Source organism: Tenrec ecaudatus, chromosome 16, assembly GCF_050624435.1.
Source record: "Tenrec ecaudatus isolate mTenEca1 chromosome 16, mTenEca1.hap1, whole genome shotgun sequence".
NCBI lineage: Eukaryota > Metazoa > Chordata > Mammalia > Afrosoricida > Tenrecidae > Tenrec > Tenrec ecaudatus.
Window position 1 is genome coordinate 19730229 of NC_134545.1, and position 6852 is coordinate 19737080.

The 6852-nt window shown below is 45.7% G+C and overlaps 1 non-coding gene across 1 annotated transcript; it reads left to right on the forward strand.

Annotated features, from left to right (window-relative positions):
* The first annotated feature begins 5370 nt into the window (after nt 1-5370).
* Nucleotides 5371-5491, forward strand: LOC142430095 (small nucleolar RNA SNORA32). The gene has a single exon (XR_012780568.1). It is a non-coding gene; the product is annotated as a small nucleolar RNA SNORA32 (small nucleolar RNA).
* The last annotated feature ends 1361 nt before the right edge of the window (nt 5492-6852 follow it).

Sequence of the window (6852 nt, forward strand, 5' to 3'; positions counted from 1 at the left end):
CCTTGTGGTTCGCAGCCCACTGTGCCACCAGGGCTCGTCCTTGGTGAGGCATCAATGACATCATGAAGTAAGAGTTTTTAAAAGAGAGGCATGAGTTTAAAAACAAACCCAACGGGAGGCTGGGAGTGCAGCCTCCCTGCGGGCCCTGAGACCTGGGAGAGAGTTGATGTGGAGAAGGGGCTCAAGCAGAGTAGGGAAACCCCGGGAGGCGCACTGAGCCTTGACCTGCCTGAGGTCTTGATATTGTTCCAAAGATGATTCTACCAACGCAGGAACCATTCCAGCAGTCTTGACAATACAGCCAGGGTTTGGGCAAAGTGGGGGAAATCATGGCCCAGTCGGGAGGTGGTGTGGTGACCAGGGTGGCTGAGGACCCTCCAGTTCCAAGAGACAGCTCTGAAGCTGGGGTGACTGAAGTCTGAGAAGATGAGGAAGACAGGGAGCAAGGAGTCTGAAGCTGAGAGAGGGCTGGGTCCCTGAGTCTTCCTAGTTCTGCACCTTCCCAATCCTACATCAAGGCATCCCCTGCCTTCCCACCCGTCCTGAGAGCATCCCTCGGTCCCCACTCACCTGAGCTCAGGTTCTCCATGCCATCAGAAGCAGGTGGTTTTGTTGTTTTTTTTTTTAGTAAGTGAGAAAGCGGGGCTCTGCTTCAATCCCTAACACAGGCCAGACACTGTCGCCCTCTGGAGGCCATTCGGGATCCTGCGTGGAAGGGTTAGGTTACCGGAGGAGTTTCATTCCAGTTGGGGAAGAAATGGGAGGGGCTCAGTTTTCCTAACTGACACCAGGCATGTTGAGGAGCGTGACTCAACAGAGTCAAGATTTTAAACAGGGGCCAGAAGGGTTAGGGGGCCTGGCCCAGGACAGGGTACTGAGGCAGGTGGGAGAGAGGCAGCAGCTGCAGAGCGGTGTGTGCAATGGAAGCCTATGCCAGGCTCCTTTCCAAGTGCTTGACTGCAGCCCAGCCTGTCCCCAGATAGACATGTCGACATGGGTCCGGCCACTGTGTCCCCGTGACCCTCTGGAGTCTCTGGGGCTCCTAGCTCCTACGGACGTCTTAGGTCAGGATGATGAGCTGCTGCTACCTGTAGGTCCTGGTTCCTGGCTCTCGGGGGGCTTTGCACAGGTGGTGACAAAGCTGAGAGCAGATGGGCTGGAAGGAGCTTACCAAGGGGGGAGCGCCCAGACAGATGGAGCAACGTGTGGCCAGTCTGGAGGATGCAGCATAGGCCAGACCATGTAGCTCCAGTGCCGGATCTGGGCAGGGATCTCACACGGGGACAGACTGGCATGTCAATGCCAGGGAGGGTCATCGGGTGAGGGGTGGGCTGTCATCACAAGCATGTTTAGGCAAAAGACACAGCAGTAGTTAGATGGTGAAGTTAGGTCCTGATGGATTGGGAGAGGGCAGCAGGGCATAAAGGTGGCCATGACCTTCTGAGAAATTGCTGTCCTCAAACGTTTGGAAGCCCTGGTGGTGTAGTGGTTACACATTGGGCTGCTATCCTCAAGTCCCTTGTTCAAAACCACCAGCTGCTCCAAGGAAGAAAGACGGGGCTTTCAATTCCCTTAAAGAGTGACAGTCTCAGAAACTCACAGGGGCAGTTCTACCCTGTCCTGTAAGGTCGCTATGAATTGGCATCAATTTGACAGCAGTGAGTGAGTCTCCAAAGCCCAGCGACAGCTTGGTTGGTGTGAGCTGCCAAGGTATCTACGGGTTTGTAATAACACAGTGTTTTCTTTCTTTTTTTAAAAAAATGGAAACCCAAAGGATTATTTGGTATTATAAAGACATCAGATGGAAATTCACCAAGATTTATATGGGTGACAACAGGATGGCTTCAGAGAGTACATCCCAAGTGGGGCAATACAGGACAAGAAACAAAGACATTACAATAAGATTATTGATTGGTTTGTCTTTGATTGACGGGACACACACACATACACACGCACACACACACACACTCAAAAACTCACTGCCATAGACTTGATACCAATTCATAGGGACCCTATAAAGCAGGGTAGGAACTGCCCCTGTGGGTTTCCAAGACCTTATTTCTTCATGAGAGTAGAAAGCCTCATCTTTCTCCCAAGGAGCAGTTAGTGGCTTCAAACTGCTGACCTTGTGGTTAGCAGCCAAACCAGTGTTCTTTTCAAGAGGGAGGGCTAAAGCAGAGGACCACTTCTAGTGGGTACTGATGCTTACATATGTTGGGGTGGGCATAAACATGTTCTTATACATCACTGGTCAAATTATAAATTAAGGCAATCCCCAGGGAGGGAAATTTGACAATAGCTACTGTTATGGATTGAATTGTGCTCCCCCAAGTAAGGGCTAAGGAACGAGCCTGGTCGAGTAGTGGTTATAAGTTGAGCTGCGATGATCCACAGTTGGCAGTTTGAAACCACCAGAAGCTCCGAGAGAAAAGTTAGTGTCGAAAACCTACGGTGGGAGGGATGAGGGAGACCTCACTATGAGTCAGCATTGACTCAGTGGCAGTTTTTTTTAATTAAATACTTTTATTGGCAGTTCTTACATCTCTTATCACAATCCATACATCCGTCCAGTGTGTCAAGCACATTTGCACATATGCTGCCATCATCATTTTCAGAGCATTCTCTTCCCATGTGAGCTCCTGATATCAGCTCCCTAATTCTTCCCCCGCCTACCTTCCATCATGAACCCTTGATAAGTTCTACAATTTTTATTTTCATATCTTACATCATCCTCCGTCACCCCTCACCCACTTGTTCTGGGTCTTTGATGCCTGATACCTGATTCCATTGACACCTCGTGATCACACAAGCTGGTGTGCTTCTTCCATGTGGCCTTTGTTACTTCTCAGCTTGTTGTTACTTCTCAGCTTGTTGGCCGCTTGTTTATCTTCAAGCCTTTAAGACCCCAGATGCTGCATCTTTTGATAGCTGAACACCATCAGCTTTTAACACTTGCTCTAGCAGGGCAGAGGCCAAGAGGTTGTGTGACCGAGAGACTGAGGATCAGGGAGAGACGTGGCTGGGAAGAGGAGGTACAGACAAAAGAACTGTAGCCTTAATGTTTTCTGATCCTGATTTGTAACCTCTTAACTTCCCTAATGAACCTCCATACTTGTAAGTATTGTCTGTGAGTTCTGTATGGTCATTGCAATGGACGATCAAACCCAACAGTGAAGCAAGAGTGCTGTGGGAGAGGCAGTAAGCGTTAGAATAAGGCATTGGTGGGATTCAGAATTGATAGCTAATTTTGTATTGAGTTTGGCAAACGGGTTGTTAAAATGGCACTTGTAATCTGGGGTCTCTCGCAAATGCACATCCCTTACTCTGACTTAATGTCCATTTGTGCAACAGCTTAGTACAAGCACCCCTCGTAATGTTCATTCCATCCATAGGTATGAAAGATTAGATAGAACTATGCTTGTAATACTTATTTATGCATTTCATAAAACTTGTGATACTTTTGATGAAACACTGCATTTTTATTTCCCTGTGTTTGTTACTTCTGTAAACAAACATATAACTTTAAACGCCAGACAACCAGAGGGTGACGTGCCGTCATTTGCTTCAGCTTTCGGTAACGCCCCAAATTTCCACAAGACCTCACGAGTGCGTTAGTATCCCCCCAATTGGTAAAACCAATAAAAAGCTAGGGCACAATGAACCAAAAGAAATGTTAAGGGTCTATACAAAACCAAAGTTGCTGAGTTAATTACTTCAGACACATTCAAAAATATAAAACCATCAATTTGTCGGGCATCCCTGGGAACAACTTTTGGAAAACACTGTAAAGAGTCTGAAAAAAAGACTCATAGATTGTGAATATTTAAAAGCATGTTGTAACCAATTTCAAGACAGGAATGAACTATAATTTCTCAATTTTTTGAAACCAGATTACTGGACTATCAAAGAAGTATTAGTTCTATGGAAAGTAACTAAAGAACAATTGGTTGTATCTAAGTTGACATTTTTTAACTACCAAATCGAGTTAATGATTATTGAGATTTCATGGAAAACATTCTAAAAATTCCCGGAATTATGCAGTCCAGAATGTGTTCAAAGAGCCAAAAACATTGTCAGAACAACGGCTGTTACAGTGCACAGAAGCAGAAAGAGCTTTTTCAAAGATGAACTTATTATGTTCAGAGAAGAGAAGCCGCCTGCTTCTAATCGATCGAACACAATGACCATTCATCTCCCTGGTCTACCGTGAAGGAATGGGACCCTACTCCTACAGCACAAAGTTGGTTACAGGTAAGTCACACAGACCATGATGCTCAGATAAAAGGGAGGAATACTGCAAGTGAGGACGCCAATCAGGAAGCAGGATGAACACGAGGGAGGGAAGGGGGAGGGAACATCAAAAGAGGAGCAGAGACTAAGGGCTCAAATAGAAAGGAAATGTTTAGAAAATAATGATGGCAACCTATGTACACATATGCCTGATACAATTGATGTATGGACTGTTGTCCGAGCTGTAAGAACCCCCAATAAAATGATCTTTAAAAAAAAAAAGTATCTTAAATAAGTTTTATTATTTTTTGGTCAGGTATTATGTACTCCTTTTTCATTCATATCTTGAAATTATTCCTTATAATCTAGTTTTGTGTGCCTCTTTCTTTGTTCTCATTTCGGTATTATCTGTATGAAATAATAAACTACCTTTAGCTTTCTTTTTTATGTCCTCAAAATGGTCCCGAGGGCAGGAAACTGGTTGTGAAGTTATTCACGTCCTACCACTGGGATGAGGTAAAGGAGGTTCGAGGGTCTTTCTCTTTTTCACTGCCTCTCTACTTCACCGAACATGATGTCTTCCTTTTCGGGTTTCTAACTGCAGCGCTTGTGTTCCTCAAACGATGAATGGATAGACAAAGTGTGGGTCACACACACCAACGGAACCAGCCAGTCAGTGGAGCTTGGAAGATGTCATGGTGAGGGGAATAATCCAATCACAAAAGGACAATTGTTGGAGGAGCTCAACTATATAAGAAGAAAAGAGAAGGCCAATGCACAGAGTGTAGAGACCAACGTTTACTGGTAATTACCAGGAGCAGAAGGAGTTTATGGGAGTGGAATAATTGCACAGCTGTCGATGGACTGTAGGCCAATGTCAATATGGCATGGGTGTGGTGGCGGACTCCTCTGCCTTCCCACGGGGAAGACGACGGTTTAACTGCATCCGCTGCCCAGTTTCTATGTGGCTGAGATCAGACACATCTCTTTGCAACCTTTTTAGCAGCCAGCTGTTCCTCCATGGCATTCTTGACCGGGCTTGACTAAATGTTGCAATGGCCATACAGAACTTACAGACCATAGTATGGCTTATTATAGGAAGGCAACAGGTTATAATTCAGGATCAAGGACATCCAGATCTGGTCATTACCAAGGCTTTTAGAATGTGGTTTCTGATTTGCTGTGGACATGATCATAGACAATTTCCCAGGAGGTTTTTGTCTTTGCTACCTTGCTAGCAAATAACCGATTGGGGACATTGCTGAGATACAATACAAGAAATATTGAAGCTTCACACATTTCCTCTAAGTTTTATCTTATACTCAGTAAACGTTTGTTTCTGCTTTTTCAAGATCTGTGATAAATGCCTACTGGACGACGGTGGCGCCTTGAAAAGGGCTACCTTGAAGATGAACTTTTACAAGATTTTGAGCCAACTAACAACAGATGGATGACAAAGACATGGAGAGAGACTTGAGTTTTCAGAGGATTTGCAGAAGAGCCTGAGAGAATACATTATGTTAGAGCCATTTTTAACTGAGAAAAGCCCTTAGGACAAGAACCTCGCTGGAACATACCTGTAGGCTTCACAACCACTGGAGGGTTTCCAGTGACTCTTACACCACGCTCCTTTATCCCTTTCTGTCTCAGGGTCGATCTTGCAATAAATGGTTTTTTCCTTTTTAAAAAAAAAAAAAAAAAAAAAGAACATCCAGATCACAGCTCTTCAATCAGGATCTTTTCCTAGCTGTGCTGGCAGCTGGCCACTCTCTAGCCCTGGACCACACGGACCCTTTTGGCCTATGCTCTGCTGGACGAGCGTTACAAAATTCCTTTATCATCCACCAATAAATGCTTGTTGTTAAGTGCCATCGAATTGGTTCCGATTCATAGCAACCCTGTGTACGACAGCACAAAGCATTGCCCGGTCCTGCGCCAGCCTCACAATTGTTCTGATGTTGGAGCCCATCAATGCAGCTACTCTGCTGATCTATCTTGTCGAAGGATTTGCTCTTTTCTGCTGCCCGCTACTTTACCAAGCTTGACGTCCTTCTCCAGGGACTAGCCTCTTCAGACAACTTATGCAAAGTATGTGAGAAGTCTCGTCTTACTTGCCTCTAAGGAGCACTCTGGCTGTACTTCCTGGAATACAGATCCGTTTGTCATTTTAGCAGTCCGTGGCACTTTGAATATTCATCTCCAGCTCAATTCAAAGGCACTGATTCTTCTTCAGTCTTCCTTATTCAGTGTCCAACTTTCACATACATATGATTGAAAAGACCATGGCTGGGGTTAACCTCACCTTAGTCCTCAAAGTCACTCACCTCCCTCTGCCTAGACCTTCCCCTGCTTGGCATCTGCCTTTGCCTGAAAGGGTATCCACTAGACCGATCAACTACCAATTTTACTCCCTCTGGCCCCTAGTTCCTTTTCTTGGGTACGTAGGGCCTGGATGGGCAAGTGAAATCTTTGGAGCTATGTGATTACATGCCATGGGGGCATCTCACACCTGGACTCCCTAAGCTGGGCACTGGTGACAGACGGGGTCTTGGGCCAACTGATAACATGGCTCCAGTCTGGTGACTGAGAGGACGGCCTGCAAGGCAGGAGGATGAGTGGCAA